Here is an 18,677-nt window from a genome sequence, read left to right on the forward strand (position 1 = left end):
TATGATATCTTTCTTGTTCTTAAACCCAATCTTGGATTTATGATACCCACAAAGATTTCATATCTAATTTTAATGAAGTAACTTGGAGGGAAAGGACAAGTGACCAACAATACTTACAAGTTGCTAGAATCCTAGAAAGCGAAGAAGAAATTGGTGAACAACTAAGAGGGATTTGTGTAGTTTCAGAAGTTGTTGTGGTAAATAGATTAGCCCAAGAACCAATGAGAAATTAAGAAATAGTGAGAAAAATTTTTGAGAGAAGATTTACAAGGATAGACAAAGAGAAGGGATTGATTGATGATGACTTTGAAGCTTTAAGGTCGATTGATTTCAAACTTGATCACACCTTAAGAAGGAAAAAATAGTCTAGTTAGTTAGTAGAACTACATTCCCACCACCTTCAATATAACCTTCCCTAGTTCTACAAGCTCTTGTTATCCCTAGTACTATCACCCCCTTTGTCCTAAATATTCAACCTTTGAATATCATCAATCCAAACATGGCTATCCAAGGCCAACAACTTGGAGAAAATCTTGGAGCTATGCCTAAAGGAACTAAGGAATTTCTACCTAAATTTAGTAGAGACTACAAAACTCTAGCTTAAGACCATCTAAGTTTTTTCAAATCTGCTTGCAGAATTGTAGCTGTCTCTACCAAATATGTTGATGTATAACTCTTCATCCAAACCTTTACTTGCACTATGACTAATTAGTTTAACCATCTCTTAGATGCCTCCATAAATAATTGGGATACCACAACTCATGCATTTGAAGCACATTTCAAAACTCCTAGTGATGGAAACTCTCTTATCATTCAATTGGAACAACTTAGGAAAGAAATGCATGAGCCCATGAGGGAATTCATGGCCAAATATAACAAAATTTTAGAGAGAATTCATGCAGCTTCGACACCCAATGCTGAGAATCAAAAAGGACTCTTCCTAGGAGTGACACCTGACAATATTTATTTTCAAATGAGAAGAAATGTACCTAATTATTTGGATGCTACTCAAAGATTAACCATTGAATTAGAAGATGATCTAATAATTATAGGAAAAGGGATAAAAGATGTTCAAACCTTTGATCCTCAAGTCTCTACAAACATAGATCCTATAGTTCAAAGATTAGTCAATGATGTTATCACCCTAAAGAGATAGCAAGGTAGACCCAATATCTATCCAAACCAATATCAAAACCAAGCTAGATGAAATAATTTACTTGCACAATAGGGAAGAGGTGCCTATCAATTACCCAACCCACAAAGTCATGATGGTGAAACATGCATAGACTGGCTAAGACACTTACAAATGAAAGAAATCAAAGACCAACATGAGATCATTACTAAAGTAGAATCAAATTCACCTGAAACAAGTACCTCACAAGTGTTCTTTCTAGAGAATGAGTCTGAGTCAAAAAAAAGTCGAGATGTTCTATTAGCCACAAATGATCCCTTATGTTCTATACTAACAAGAGGTCAAAAAGCATCAAAATTTACCCCTAGAGTGGGTTTGAGTTCACAAGGTGTGAAAGAAAAATACTCATCTCAGCCTACCAAAGACACCCCTAAAGGTACTAAAAATTCTTTCCTAAAAGAATGTTGTAAATTAAAGTTCTTCTTCTTCCTTTGATTTAGTTTAGTTTTGCAAATCTTCTTCTGTCACTATATCTACCGTTGACTACTTAAAATCTAATCCTAAGGAATTAGATAGACTAGTTGGATTTATAAAAGGTGAGCCAAGTAATAATACCCAACTCATTGGAGAGACTTCTGATTTAGTTGAACCCCTTTGCTTTAGCTAGTGAGTGTAAGTTTGAATGAACCATAGATCTCGAAAGTCCAATGATTCTTGAGATAGATAATCAATATAGAAAACCTATTCCTTTTTATATTTCCCTATTACTTAATGGGAGAAAAATCAGTAATTGTATTATTGACTCCTACACTTCTGACAACATAATGCCTTCCTCTATTACCAAATCTTAAGGCCTAGCCCTTACCAAAAATTATATAAAATTTTATTTTATGGATGGTAAATAGGCATCTCTAATAGGTCAGGTAAATGATGCACAAGTAGTCTTAGTAGTGTACCCTAACAAGATATTAAAATTAACCATCTTGGTGAAATACTGGTGAGTTACAAAATTTTTCTCAGTAGAACTTTTTGCAAAGACACGGGAGGAGAGATAAAAAAGGACTAGTCTAAATCATTTATCCCTATTGGCAATAAGAAGACCTATTTGGCCCCTGAGGAGAAAAATAAGTATATGGTATTTCCTACAGATGATCCTAAATCTCACATCTTGTATCAAGAATGTCAGTTCAATAACTACTTTATTCATTTCAAAGAAGAGATCAATTCCTCAAAGGAAGAAGAGATGTGGAGTATGGAGTTTGATGGAAGTTTCTCTAATTCTAGATTAGGAGTGGGACTTGTCCTAATTTCCCCTAAAGGAGACATGTCAACATATTTTTTCAAGTTAGATTTCCCTAACACTAATAAACTTCTAAGTATGAAGCCCTTCTTTCGGGATTGCATGAAGCAAAGTTGAAAGGGATAAAATTGTTCACTATAAAAGGAGATGCTAAACTAATTGTGAAACAAGTTCAAGGCCTCTACGCTATGAAGAATGTCTAGCTAAAGCAGTATCAGAACCTAGTGTGGGACAACATTGAGTTCCTTAAGGCATTTAATATCAAAGCGATCCCTAGGGGTGAGAATTCTCAAGTAGATTCCTTAGCAATATCAACTTCATTACTTCTCCCGCATCCAAAATTTGATTAGAAGTAATATAGAATTGAGATGATCTATCACCCTAGTGTTTTTGACAATATATATCATTAGTAGGTCTTTGATGATAATAAACAAATTGAGTAGTTCATTTCCTTAGTAGGATGTTTTGTTAATTCTTATTTTGAAGGTTCCTTTGAAACACTAAGTGAAGATCACTTAGACCCCTCTAGTCAACAAGAGATAGTTTAGTTGAAGGGAAAACAAATCCCTTATGGTTTGGTTTCTCTTGAAAATATGTTTTCATGGAAGAATGAGGGTTTTATACCAAAAAAGAGCCTAAACCCTAAAGTAAACTGAGAATATGACAAGATCAATGTCAAGAGTCACAATGATCATAAATTGGTTTCTATCAAGAAAATGTGTTCTCCAAAAGAAAAAAAATAGATTAAATCATTATTAACTAATTTTAAAGATGTTTTTTCTTGGACTTATGATGATTTGAAATTTTTTAGGAATGTGGAATATAGGAACTCTATTCCATTGAAGCAAGAAGCTATTCGTTTCAAGAACAAGCTGAGAAATTACAATCCTAAAGTGTCTAAATCTATTTTGAGGGAAGTGGAAAAGATACTCAAAGCATGACTCGTCTATCTAATCCACTACTCTACCAAGGTGGCTAATATAGTCCCAATGTGGAAGAAGAATGGAGAAATAAGGATCTGTCTGGACTTCTACAATCTAAATCAAGCTAATCTCAAAGATAAGGCACTACTTATAATGGAAAATTTGCTTCAAAAGGTAGCAAGTGCAAAAATTGTGTTGATGCTTGATGGTTTTTCAGGCTATAATCAAATCAATGTGATGAAAGTGGATCAACACAAGACTACTTTTATAACTCCTTGGGGCACACTCACTTATAATAGAATGCCTTTTGGCCTCATCGGTGTTGGTGCCACATTCTTGTGAGCCATGAATTCCTCTTTCAAGGATATGAGGGATAAAATCATTGCAATTTATCTTGATGACTTGATTGTATTTACTAGAAAGAGGAAAGATTTATTTACTATAGTACAAAGATGCAAAGAACATGGGATATCCTTAAATCCTAAAAAATTAATTTTCTTTGTTGAGGAGGGGAAGTTTCTAGGATATATTGTGTCAAGAAAGGAATTTAGATAGATCCCAAGAGGAAAAAATCCATTCAATAGTTAAATCTTCCATTGAATAGAAGTGGGCTCAAATCATTTTTTAGCCAAATTAATTTCCTTTGAGCTTTCGTGCAAGATTTCACTAAGCCCACCAAAGATATAATAAATATGATGAGTGAGAAAGAATTTTTTGGATGGAATGAAGATGGAAAGAAATAATTCAAAGAGATGAAGAGATCTATTTCTCTTCCTCCTGCATTGGTGACCCCTAATTTTAGGAAAGACTTCATTATTGATTGCTATGCCTCTGAACACATGATGTCAAGTATTCTAACATAGAAGACTCATCAAGATACAGAGTCACCCATTAAATTTATGAGTGTACTATTGAAGAAGCATGAATTGAAATATCCACTCATTGAAAAAAAAATCATTGTTGTTGTAAAGGTAGTTAAATAGTTCAGGTATTATATCCTACATTATCACTCAGTTGTTTATGTTTTTGAAACTGCTATGAAAAGTATCCTGACTCAACAAGATGTAGGGTTAAATAAGAGAGCTATGTGGGTGGATAAACTATAAGAATATGATGTTTATAAAAGCCAAAAAACTTGGTAAGAGGTAAAAGCTTGTACAAGTTAATTGTTGAGAACACCGTCATTGCATATGAAGACAATGAATTGCCACAAGTATTGTTAGAAAGCTTAACTAATTCATGGTTTTCCAAATTAGCATATTTCTTGACTTATGGGGAGTAGCCATAAGGAATGACACCCAAATAAAAGAGAGATTTGAGGTTAAAGGTTGCAAAATATGTAATTCTTCAAGGCATCTTATATGAAAGGGGATAGACAGAACTTGTCTGAGGTGTGTAGATGAAAATTAATAGAAAAAATTACTCAAGAGAATTCATGAAGAAGTATACAGGGGTCATTTCTCCTCTTCTATCACAACTTATAAGGTTCTTAGAAATTGTTTTTACTAGCTTGGGATGTCTTGAAATTCTTATCTATATGTCAAGGATTAGTAAAAAAGTAAGTTGTTTACAAGAAAACTTTAGCTAGCAACATTGCCTCTTAGGCCAGTAATTATTGATGAACCTTTTAAGAAATGGGGCATATATTTCATCAAACCTATAAATCCAACTTCTAGTGTAGGGCACGTGTGTATCCTTATAGGAGCTAATTATTTCACTAAGTGGGTTGAGGTTGTTCTGACCAAGAAGGAAAATAACCAAGTAACTTGTGAATTCCTAATGAATCATATTTTGATAAGGTTCAGGGTACCTACAAAGGTGGTTGTTGATAATGCCTCTTATTTCCTTCTAAAGAAATCACTATGTTTTTCTATGAGAATGGAATTACCCTATCACATGCTTCAGATATTTTTCCACAAGGCAATGGTCAAGCTGAGTCAAGTAACAAAAATCTAGTCTCAATCATGAAGAAATTGGTAAGTGAAATTGGTAGGAATTGGCATAAGAAACTATACAAAGCACTATGGGAAGACAAGACTTCTCCTAAGAGGACAATAGGTATATCTCCATTTGAACTAGTTTATGGGATTAATGCACAAATTTCTTTACCTCTAAACCTTGTAGCTGCAAAACTAAAAATAGAAATAGAAGATTCCTTTTTCCAATCATCTTTAGAAAAGAGGATAATACTGTTGAATACAATTAAATAATTGTGTATTGTCTTTGATGTTACACAAATGTCATATCAGTTATCAGACAGAGTCTACCAAGTTCTATCAACCAGGAAAATAGTTTATAGAGTCTACCGAGCTCAGTCGGTCAGTAAAAGCCTTTTGCAGTGTATACCGAGCATTCCTGTATGTCACACGGTGAGTTAGTGTTAACTGAGTTCACTCGGTAAGCTAAGGAAAGTTTAGTTCTTACCGAGATCACTTGGGTATCAAAGGATTTTGTAGCGAACGGTTAGTGTTAACCGAGTTCGTACGGTAAGCTAAGGAAAGCCGAGTTTTCACCGAGCTCACTCGATAGTCGAAGACAGCTTTTATCAAGTCCAGTCAATTTCCAAAGGAAGTGGCAGGTTTACCGAATTCCCTGGTAATTGTAGTTTTTACCAAGTTCTGTCGGTTAACACAGGAAGGAAGTTTTTGTTCTATATTGACCGAGCAGCGTCGGCCAGTGAAGAATTTTGTTTTTTAGTTCAAAGCCGACTTTGGAATTGTTTTGACAAGTTGGTTGGGCCGACCTGGTACTATGAATAATATATAAAGAGGTGCTCAAGATGCAAAAAAAAAGTAGAGAAAAAAAAGTATGTACGGATAGTGCAAGGAAGTGCAAGGAAGAGACTTGCGTGTGCCTAAGTAGAATTGAGCAGAGGGAAATCTTGGAGCTGCAGAGATATATTTGATCAGTAAGGATCTTGTGGAGCAAAACTGAGATCTGTATTCAGCAAGATAAGTTGCATGTATTTTCAGATCATTCATTGTTGCTTTCTAACCATTGTAACAGTGATTCCAAAATCTCCTAACAGAGTTGGTTTAACAGCCATTTCATAAATCCTTTAACAGGGTGGCAATTCAGTTGAATTGTTCAAAAGACCTCTTACAAGGCCACTCCTAATAGGGTGATTAAATCCTCTAACAGGGTCACACCTAACAGTGTGTTTTGTAACTTTTAACAGGGTTGGCTCCTAATAGGGCTCACTTCAGAAGAGTGAAAATTGGTGACTAGTTGCTGGTGGTTTTTCCCATATTGGGTTTCCACGTAAATCTGGTGTCTACTGTGTTAATGATTACTTTCTCTTGCATAATCGCTTATTTCAGTAAATGCTTCATAAATTAACTAAACATCTATCAAGTTTTAAGCAGTAATTTTTATGTTTATTTAGTAGCAGCAGCAACTAAGTTTAAGGCATCTTTGGGACTTTTGAAAATGTTTTTGTGGTAACTGATTCACCCCTCCCCTCTCAGTTACCCCATCTTCATTTTCCAACAATTGGTATCAGAGCTTTTGGTGCTTGCAGGAGAAGATTTCAAAGATCTAAGCCAAAGATCAAGATGTCTTATAAGAGGGAAATCCCAAGGCTTAACCGAAACAACTTCTCAGCACGGCAGGGATTAATGAGACTTCATCTAGCTTCCATTGGTGACACTGGTCTGAAATATCTTGATGAGAAATATGTAGAACCATCAGGTACATTATCAGTCAATGACATTGCTATAAAGAAGACTCATAACATTATGATGATTGATATTGCATCTGCCTTGAGTTATGAAGAGTTTGATGATGTCAAGGACTGCACTACTGCCTATGAAATGTGGGAAAGACCGAAAGAGATCTATGGTGGAGATGACAATGTCAGAAGAGCCAAAGCTGAAAGTCTGAGAGGATAGTTCGATCAGATGAAAATGAAAGAAGATAAAAATATTGCCAAATATGTTGAAAGAATTAAAGCATGTGTTAGTTCTATCAAAGCTTCTGGAGGAATTATCAGTGAAGAGATAGTCATAAGTAAAGTTCTTAGAACTCTACTTCCAGTTTATGCCATCAGGGTATCAGCCATTCAAGAAAGAAGGTGTGAGGCCAATCACAAGATAAACCTAGAGGCCATAGTTGGAAGATTGATAGCATTTGAATTAGATAATTTTGATAATTATGTTCCAGCTGCAAAGAACATTGAGTCTGCATTTGAAGCCAAGCTTTCACTCAAGGACAAAGGCAAAAAGAAGAAGGAATCTCAGTCAGAGAGTGAAGATCAATCAGATCAGAGCTCTAACAGTGACCTTGAAGTAATTGAAGCCCTACTTGCAAAGAAATATTCAAGAGGAAGAGGTAAATACAGAGGTAAAGTACCCCTAATCTTCTTTTCATGTGAAGAAGTCGGTCATATTGCTACAAGGTGTCCAAACAAGAAAGATAAAGATGAAAAGAAAGATAATAAATGGAACAGTAAGAAAGATTTCAAATCATTTAAGGATAAAAGTAAGAAATCATGTTTTATGGCTAAAGATTCTAATGATTCTAATGATGAAGAAGAGGATGAGATTGTTTACATTGTTGTAAAAGATGAATCTGACAATGAAGAAATGGCACTCATCTCTCACATAAGTAAGAATGATACATGGATCATTGATAGTGGCTGCTCACATCATATGACTGGAGATAAAACAAAATTTGATCAATTTGAAGAGTATGATGGTGGCAGTGTAAGATTTGGAAACAATGAACCTTGTTGCATCAAAGGAAAAGGAAGAATCACTCTAACCCAAGAACTTGTATGTGATAATGCTTATTGGGTAGAAGGACTAAGGCATAATTTATTGAGTGTGGCACAGTTACTCAACAATGGACTCAAAGTAGAATTCATCCAAGGCAAAGCAAGACTGCTGAACGGTAAAGGAAAGCTGATCGGATCTGGTATTCAAACTAAAGGTAACTTGTTCTATCTTGAACTTGATGAACATTCATGTTTTATTGTTCAAATAGAAAAGAGTTGGTTATGGCATAAAAGATTATGTCATGTGAATTTTGACAATCTGGTAAAGATAAGAAAATTCAAGAAAGTGAGAGGCATTCCTGATTTAAAGAAACCAGAGGTCAGTTTATGCAAGAATTGTCAAATTGGAAAGATGGGTAAGTCTAGTTTCAAAAGCAAAAATTATCAGTCTGAAGATTTATTAGAAATTGTGCATACTGACTTATGTGGACCTATTGAAACTGAAAGCTATACTGGTGAAAAATATTTTATTCTTTTTGTTGATGATTATTCAAGAATGATGACCATCATGTACCTAAGGAACAAATCAGAAGCATTTGAAAAGTTCAAATGGTATTTGGCAAGAGTAGAAAAAGAAACAGGGAAAAGATTGAAATGCCTAAGGTCAGACAGAGGTGGTGAATTTATTTCACATGAATTTAATAACTTTTGTATTGAAAGAGGAATCAAAAGACAGGTTTCAGCACCAGGTACACCTGAACAAAATGGCATAGCTGAAAGAAGGAACAGATCCATCATGGATTGTGCAAGAACCTTGATGATAGAAAAAAATGTTGCTATCAAATACTGGAAGGAGGCTATCAGTACAGCAGTTCATACCTTAAACCGAGTACAGTTAAAAAAGGACTCATTCAAAACTCCCTACGAAATATGGTATGGCTATAAACCCAATGTAAGTTATCTGAAAGTATTTGGAAGCAAATGTTATATCTTGAAAGAATCTAGAAAAGGTAAATTTGATATAAAAGGTGATGAAGGTATATTTCTTGGATACTCATGCAAGAGTAAAGCATATAGATGCTTGAACTTATCTACTCACAAAGTCATAGAAAGTATAGATGTGAAAGTTGATGAATTTGCAGAAAAGACTGAAGAAGAAAGCAAAAAAGAACCAGAAGATTACAAAAGATTCATCTTCAGTGATTCAGATATAATATCAACTGCATCTGAGAATCAGAAATCTTCTTCTACAGAGTCATCACTAACCGAGTTGCAGGAAACATCTACCGAGCCAACGTCTACCAAGTCAAAAAATACCAAGTTAGAGATTATCGAGCCTGAGGTAACCGAGCAGGTACATACCGTGCCAGTTGATACCGAGCCAGACCAAACTGAGTAAGGAGGAGAAATGCAAGAAGATAACGACAAAATTCATCCAAAAGAAAAAGAACCTATTCTAGCCAAATATGTTAGGAGACATCATTCAGCAGATCAGATCATTGGAAATAAATCTGATGGAACCATCACAAGAAGTAAGTTGAAAGGTACTTGTTTACTTGCTGATTTTGAACCTAGAATTGTCAAAGATGCATTAGAAAATGATAATTGGATTGAAGCAATGAATGAAGAAATAGAGCAAATAGAGAAAAACAAAACATGGACTCTTATACCCAGGCCCAAAGACAAAAATGTAATCAGTACAAAGTGGGTTTTCAGAAATAAGTTGGATGAAAATGGTAAAGTATCAAGAAACAAAGCTAGATTAGTGTGCAAAGGATATTCTCAAGAAGAAGGCATAGATTATGGAGAAACTTTTGCTCCTGTTGCTAGATTGGAAGGTGTTAGAACCTTATTAGCATATGCTGCCTACAAAGGATTTAAAGTTTATCAGATGGATGTCAAGTCAGCATTTCTAAATGGTATATTGGATGAAGAGGTCTACATTGAACAACCTGAAGGTTTTATTGATCCAGATAAAAAGAACATGGTTTGCAAATTGCACAAGGCATTGTATGGTCTGAAACAAGCCCCTAGAGCATGGTATGAAAGATTGCATAGCTATCTTATTCAAACTGGATTTCAAAGAAATAATGATAACAGTAGTTTGTATATCAAGGAAGGACCAGAAAATAAGATTGTCCTGGCAGAAATATTTGTAGATGATACTATTTTTACAGGGAATGATGATCTTTGCAAAGAATTTTCAGAACAAATGAGCAAGGAATTTGAAATGTCAATGTTCAGTGAAATCAAATTCTTTGTGGGACTTCAAATTCAGCAGAACAAGAATGGCATCTACATCACTCAAGAAAAATATATCAAAGAGATATTGAAAAAGTTTGGTATGGAAGACTGTAAACCAGTTGGAACCCCCATGTGTACTGGACTAAAACTTACCAAAGAAGATGATTCAAAGGAAATAGATTAGACATTGTACAGATCTATGATTGGAAAATTGCAATATGTAGTTCATACTAGGCCAGATATTGCTCTTGCAGTTGGAATTGTGGCAAGATTTTCAGCCAAACCAAGAGAAAATCACATGATGGCAATCAAGAGAATAATGAGATATCTGAAAGGAACTGAAGATTATGGATTATGGTATAAACTTGGAGGAAACCTAGACTTAAAAGTGTTTACTGATGCTGATTGGGCAGGAAACCTTGACGACAGAAAAAGCACAAGTGGAGGTGCATTCTTTCTTGGAAAGAGGTTGGTTTCTTGGATAAGCAAAAAGCAAAACTGTACAGCTCAATCAACAGCAGAGGCAGAGTATGTTGCTGCAGCAGTAAACTGTTCTAATATTGTTTGGTTCAAGCAATTGCTACAAGGCATGAAGATGGAAATCAAAGAACCAGTCGTCATGTTTTGTGATAACACAAGTGCAATCAATATATCTAAAAATCCAGTAATGCATTCTAAGACTAAGCACATTGCAATCAAGTATCACTTTGTCAGAGAATTGGTGCAGGACAAGGAAATCAAATTGGAATATGTACATACAAAGGAATAGATTGCTGACATATTCACAAAGCCTTTACCTAAGGATGAATTTTTGTATCTCAGAGGTAAGTTAGGGGTTATTCCCCTATCTGAATTTCACTAAAATAAGTTTTAGTGATGCATCAGCTCTTACAAAATTGAACAATCATCAGTTGATGCAACAAATCAAGGAAATATTGCATATGAATCAGTACTAAAGGTACAATGAAATTCATTTGAAATTAGATGGTCTTTGGCATGTGTTGTCAAAGAGGGAGATTTTTACTGTCATATCTTTTCCGAAATCCAAAATTTGATTAAGTAATTTCTTCACAAAGGGAGATTACTGTAAGAAGGAGAGTTCTCTATCTTAGAGGGAGAATTGTTAATTGTGTTGTGTAGCAGTAGACTTGCTTTCAAATTTCATTTCTGCTATGACATGTTGTGTTGCCATCAATGCCAAAGAGGGAGATTGTTGAATACAATTAAATAATTGTGTATTTTCTTTGATGTTACACAAATGTCATATCAGTTATCAGACAGAGTCTACCGAGTTCTATCAACCAGGAAAACAATTTACAGAGTCTACCGAGCTCAGTCGGTCAGTAAAAGCCTTTTGCAGTGTATACCAAGCGTTCCTGTATGTCACACGATGAGTTAGTGTTAACCGAGTTCACTCGGTAAGCTAAGGAAAGTTTAGTTCTTACCAAGATCACTTGGGTATCAAAGGATTTTGTAGCGAACGGTTAGTGTTAACCGAGTTCGCACGGTAAGCTAAGGAAAGTCGAGTTTTCACCGAGCTCACTCGGTAGTCAAAGACAGCTTTTACCGAGTCCAGTCAGTTTCCAAAGGAAGTAGCAGGTTTACCAAATTCCCCGGTAATTGTAGTTTTTACTGAGTTCTGTCGGTTAACACAAGAAGGAAGTTTTTGTTCTATATTGATCGAGCAGCGTCGGCCAGTGAAGAATTTTGTTTTTTAGTTCAAAGTCGACTTTGGAATTGTTTTGACAAGTTGGTTGGGTCGACCTGGTACTATGAATAATATATAAAGAGGTGCTCAAGATGCAAAAAAAAAGTAGAGAAAAAAAAGTATGTACGGATAGTGCAAGGAAGTGCAAGGAAGAGACTTGCGTGTGCCTAAGTAGAATTGAGCAGAGGGAAATCTTGGAGCTGCAGAGATATATTTGATCAGTAAGGATCTTGTGGAGCAAAACTGAGATCTGTATTCAGCAAGATAAGTTGCATGTATTTTCAGATCATTCATTGTTGCTTTCTAACCATTGTAACAGTGATTCCAAAATCTCCTAACAGAGTTGGTTTAACAGCCATTTCATAAATCCTTTAATAGGGTGGCAATTTAGTTGAATTGTTCAAAAGACCTCTTACAAGGCCACTCCTAATAGGGTGATTAAATCCTCTAACAGGGTCACACCTAACAGTGTGTTTTGTAACCTTTAACAGGGTTGGCTCCTAACAGGGCTCACTTCAGAAGAGTGAAAATTGGTGACTAGTTGCTGGCGGTTTTTCCCATATTGGGTTTCCACGTAAATCTGGTGTCTACTGTGTTAATGATTACTTTCTCTTGCATAATCGCTTATTTCAGTAAATGCTTCATAAATTAACTAAACATCTATCAAGTTTTAAGCAGTAATTTTTATGTTTATTGAGTAGCAGTAGCAACTAAGTTTAAGGCATCTTTGGGACTTTTGAAAATGTTTTTGTGGTAACTGATTCACCCCTCCCCTCTCAGTTACCCCATCTTCATTTTCCAACAAATACACTTAGCAAAGTTGGAAGAAGAGAGAGATGAAATGGTAGAAAAAATCATAGAACAATAGATGAGAGTGAAGAAGATATTTGATCAAAATGTAAGATTGAGGAGGTTCATGCCTAGTGATGAAGTCCTTTTGTGGGATAAATGAAGTGAGAAAGGAGTCATGGAAAATTTGAATCATTGTGGAAAGGTCCTTTCAAAGTACTAGTGGTGATTAGACCTTATGCTATGAAGTTATCATATCTAGATGGTGAGAGCCTACCATATACCTATGATGGCTAGGATCTAAAACTATTTAATTATTGAGGTTCATCATGCTTTTTGTACATATTTATCCTAGGTTCATTTCTATTTTGATTTTCCTTTTTCTTTCTATTTCCTTGCTTTAGGTCTGCCAATTTGAGTTTATGAGTTCTCTAGTTTTTAGTTGAAAACTAGTCCCCAGATAGAGACAATTTTAGTTTGGGATATTTTAGAGTCACCATTTTTGTTTTTCATTTCACTCTTGTTTTCAATTATTTATTTTGAACCATTGGTTCTGCCTACTGTTAGTCACAATGTGTGGTGCAATAAACCCTTTTAGTAATCCATTCGCAAACCTCATGCTACCATTAATCCTTCTTTTATGTTTATTCGTTGACCGAGTCTAATCCCCAAATTTCCTTGGTAAATATATTGATTGAAGCCATGGCCAAAGATTCAAAATTTTCTTATGTAACTCATGAATCCTTTGTACCACTTGTAAAGGGAACAAAGCAACCTTGAACTTTGTGTACCATTTGTACCAATTGAACCAAGTTCAATGAGTTCATTGTTTCAACTCACTTTTCATTCTCACACAATGTTGTTGGTGGGCCCTAGCTTGACATGTCACAAAATCAAAAGAAGTGTACTAATAGTTGGATACCTCATTGAGCCTAACAAAATTGTGTATGACTTCAACATTTATGGAAAGGTAATTGCTAATTGATGGTTGAAATAAGGAAATCATTAATTATCATGGAAGGATTTAAATTTAAGGGACAAAAGTAAAATTTGGCACATACAAAGGCAAATTATCATTTAAGCTATTTGCTTCATATTTAATGATAGACTCCATTTTGTCCCATCACCCTTTTCTCCTAGCATGTGTAATTTAGTGCATCCTTCTCATGATTAATTTCCTACCTTCTATTACAAAGTGTATATGATGAGAATTTCCTTCTTTTCAAAGGGCATAAGTTTCTTCAGTTGGTCTAAGTGTTAGTAGTGAAAATTTTAGGAAGGAGAATTGGCTTTCATAGTTGTCATAGTCATTGCTCTTCAAGTAACTATTGCATTCCTTAACTCTTTTTCTTTCACTTGTTAGCATAAAATATTTTGACTTCTTATTTCGTTTTCAAGCAATAGGATGTATTTTAAATCATGAGGTCCACATTGCATGTATTTGGGAACACCCGTAGTCTACACAATAAGTCACTCATTGTGTCATATATAGACCTTTTAGGAGTTGATTTAGGAAAAGTCATAGAAAGGCTATGTGAGAAAATTTTAGAACCCTTTTGTACTAGAGTATTGAATACCAAATTCCTTATGGCCTACACCTTTCCACCAACATATTTGTATCCTAAATTCATTTAGGAATGTATCCAAGTGTATGATGTACCTAGCAGACATATTTTGAAATGGGATAGAAGTGAATTGTTGAGCATCACTAGGGAAACCATGTCCAAGTTGTTTCACCTTGAAGAAAAAAAGTTCATTGATTTGACTCCTACATTATTTTTAGAGAATTCTAATGTCTATCAAAATATAATTGCAAAGAGTTGGACTGAAGCTTCTTACAAAGGTAGCTCTAGGTTACCCAAAAACCCTTAAGAAAGGTCAAACGACCTCAAAATTTCATGATGTAATGGTCTTGTTGTACCAAATTTTTGGCTCTCTAGATTTGTCTCTTTTTGAAGAATGGATGTAATTTTACATTCAAATTGTGTTAAAAGGGTCAAAATTATTAGACTAGGCTGAGTTGGTTGCTAGTTCTTTGAGAAATCAACACAAGGGAGCTTTAAACTTGATGAAAGATTTATATATGTCCATTACCTAACATATATGTTGGCCAATACTCAAGATTCGTAGTATCTATCCCATAAACCTTGGACAAAAGATATTACTATATATAATTACTATCCTATGTTGTATAAAGACCAAGCTTTGGGAAATTTTAGGAAAGTTCATGATATTTTTTCAAGGAAAATGTGTTTTGAAATGAAAGGTTCTCCCACTGTAGATTTTCTCATGAATCTCAAAAGTTTATTTAGTCCTTTGGTAGCATATACATTCAATTCCCCAAGTTCATTTATGTGAGGGTAGGTGGTTTTGTTGAGGAACCCTTATGACTGCCCAGATTTTCTCTAGATTGTTTTATCTTGGTAGAGGTATCTCAACAATTAATTTCAGTCATAAATAAGTTTTCTACTAATGGATTTTTTGATATGATATTCCCACTCAAGTTAGGAAAATTGACCTATAGAAGTATGGAAGATGCTACCTATATAGGTTCAGACTTGATCAACTTTCATCTTGGTTCTTACCATGCTAGGTAAGATTTTGATAGAAAAGGGATAGCCCATAGCTTGTTTGAATCATGTATGAAGTTTTTTACATGTTCCCAATATTGAAGACTTTTGGGAAGATTGTGCAGATGAATAATAAGTTTGGAAGAGGGAGTCTACTAAGCTCACTATTTCCTAGATCAAGCATTTTCAACTGAATTTGGTTAGAGATGTTGTGAATGTTGAAGAAGATATAGAAAACCTAAAAGACATCAAAATAATAGAGTCTTTGATTCCTAAAAAAACCACTATAAAATAGAATTCTAAAGAAGAATATGATATCCTTGAAATAACAAAGGTCTTACTTGAAAGGACAAACTCTCGGATAAAAATGAAAAAGATCAAACATGTTAAAAAATCAACTAATTTCGGTTCTAATGCTAATCTCAAATATGCATGTAGTAGGAGGTCCACAAGGATTAGCAAGGTGAAACACAATAATTATCCCTTGGTACAAAAATCTTGTTCCAAGAATAGAACTAAGATGTTTACTCCTATTGGACATAATGAAGCTATTTAGGTTAGTAGTGAACTTGACAAAGATATGGGTGGTGTGCTAATTGATAATCTAAAGTGAGTTCAAATGATAGTGGGAGCTTCCCCTCATAGGATAGACAAGGTGAGTACTTCAGTCAAAGAAAATGAACCTTAGAAGATTTTGACTCCACACCAAATTGGCCAGTCACCTTAGTTAATAAAAAGAGAAGTCTAGTTCCTATTTTTTTCCTATGGATGACATTGTGAGTAAGTATACCACTAGGGCCCCAAAGTCTAAAAGGACTAAGAGTTCAACTAGAATAGTGTTCAACCAAGAAATTGGCAACAACATTTCTTAAGTAGCCACTTACAATTGCAAAGAAGACACAAGTGCATTGGACCTGGGTAATTTTGAGATTACTTGCACAAATTTGGGGGTGATCAGCTAGGAGATGAAGGAACACTGGGTCAAATTATCCACTAAATAAATTATTCTAAAATTGCAAAAAGATGGAATTAAAAAGAAGAAATTGAAGGTAGAGGTGTAGACAATGGTAGAATACATAAGACCTTTGATAGGAAAAAGTTCAGTATCCAACGAGTTGTCTCAGCCTCTGTTTGGCCCCAACACACCTGAAAATGAACAATTGATGAATGATCTTAAGAGGGGAAAGGTTATAATTTCTATCATCCATAGCTAGATAGAGCATGTGTTAAGTCTGGTCACTAAATTTATATGAGATTTACATAAGATATTCACTCTCACTAAAGTGGTGATGAGTGAATCTCGTATACAAGTGATAGTGTGGAAAAAAGAATCTGAAAGACTATCAACCATGGTTACTCATTTAGTGGATGTGGATGAATATGGTCTTGATAAATTCTTGGAGGAGAATCCTTTGTAGTTAGTAGATTTAGGGCCTTATACATGTCCTATGAAAGAACATAGCCTGGCAGGTTTCTTAGAACTATGGTTCAACCATTTCTCACATGTAGTCATTTGAAAAGGAGTTCAAGATGGTTCTAGATGGTGTGAACAAAGCTTTACAAACTATCAGTTCAACTCCTTTCACACCTTTCAAAAAGGGGGTTCAGATGTGGAATCATTGGTTAAACAATATGAAGAGCCCCTAAATGCAATCAAAGATAGAGCTGAACTAACCATAGCAAATCTTACCAAAATAGCCACAGGAAAAACCATGATAGACATGTGGAATCAGCAGCTCCTAAAGTATCTAAATAGTGCCACTAAAATGAAACAAGATAAAGACACATGGAAAAATCATTTATAGAGCATAAAGAGTCTGAACAAGAATTCCATGTCTGAGTTCACAAGCACATACAAAGTTTGCAAGCTTTCATAAGGACCTTCTATCCTAGACGAGGATGATGAAGAAGAAGAGATTATGAAGAAGCATGAGGATGCCACTCTTTCAAAAAGTCTTTTTTTTAATGTTTCTTTTTCAAGTTTAAATTGTTAATCAATTTTTTCCTGGGTTTGCATACCTATTAAAACTTGGCTTTTTAAATTGTTTTTAAACTATCTGAGAATTGGGTTTTGATGGAGATTCTACAACATTACTCTATTTAAGCTAGAAAATTACTAGTGTAGAGGGTTGACAATTTTTGATGGAGATCATACTATGAACTTTAGTCTAGTTTTTAGTTGTTATGCAAATATTTTAGATTTCTTGCATTCTATAGAAATAGGATTGTTTTTGGATGATAAAAGATTCTATAAATATATTCGAAGATCATATGCTTTGTATTGTTCTCTACTAGCTTAGGATTGAATCAACATTGAATTGTGGGATCTCTTTCTGATGTTGGGTGCTTATATTGTGCATACTTTAGATAATCTATTTGTTTCATATTTCTTTTGACTAGTGGTTGATGGAGAAACTATGAGTTCTCTTCCTTCTGTGCAACATTTGATTTATTTAGTTGTTGTTTATTCGATTATCCCCCTATCCAAGAATAGATGGGATGCCTTATTACTTTTCGGTTAAAAGTAATTCTTCTTTAAGAAAGTGTTTTTATTGAATATTTGATAAGGGAGATAAACCTTATTAAAATTTAGTGAGGAATTAAAGAAGCAAAGATTCCTCAACTATTGGAAAATTGTGTTTATCTTATGAGTTTGGGCATAAAGGGTTTTATTTACTTGTTCTATTAAAAGACAAATCTGTTTACCAACACAAACAAAGGTGGTGAAAAGGAGTTTGGAGAATTTGTTGAGGTATTTGGTTGTGGATAAGCCAAAGGGATGCAATTTGATTTTAGTATAGGCAAAATATGTATAGAATAGTTCTGACAATATGATTATTGGTAAATCACCTTTCCAAATTGTATATGGGGTTATTCCTAGAAATGCTTATAAATTGAGAAAGTTAGATAAAGTAGAGATAAGTAGTGCTAAGGTTGAGGTTTTTGTAGCACATTTGACAAATATCCATGAGGAGGTTAAGAAGTACATTACAAAGATAAATACACAGTATAAGGCTAAGGCAGATGATAAAATTAGTATAAGGAATTTTAGGTTGGGTATGAACTTGTGGTTCATTTGAAGAAGGAGACATTTCCAATAGGTACATATAACAAGTTGAAAATGAAGGAGCTTGGACCATGCAAGATACTAAACAACACAATTTAGGGAATTCTTATGAATTTGAGTTGCATACTAAATTGAATTTCACTAGTATTTAGTATTTTGGATCTGATAGAGTATCATGAAGAAGATGATGAAGATGAGATCACAAATATGTCATCCAGAGTATTCTGATA

This window comes from Cupressus sempervirens, chromosome 3, assembly GCF_028749045.1.
Source record: "Cupressus sempervirens isolate cs-2001-9-10 chromosome 3, ASM2874904v1, whole genome shotgun sequence".
NCBI classification, from domain to species: Eukaryota; Viridiplantae; Streptophyta; class Pinopsida; order Cupressales; family Cupressaceae; genus Cupressus; species Cupressus sempervirens.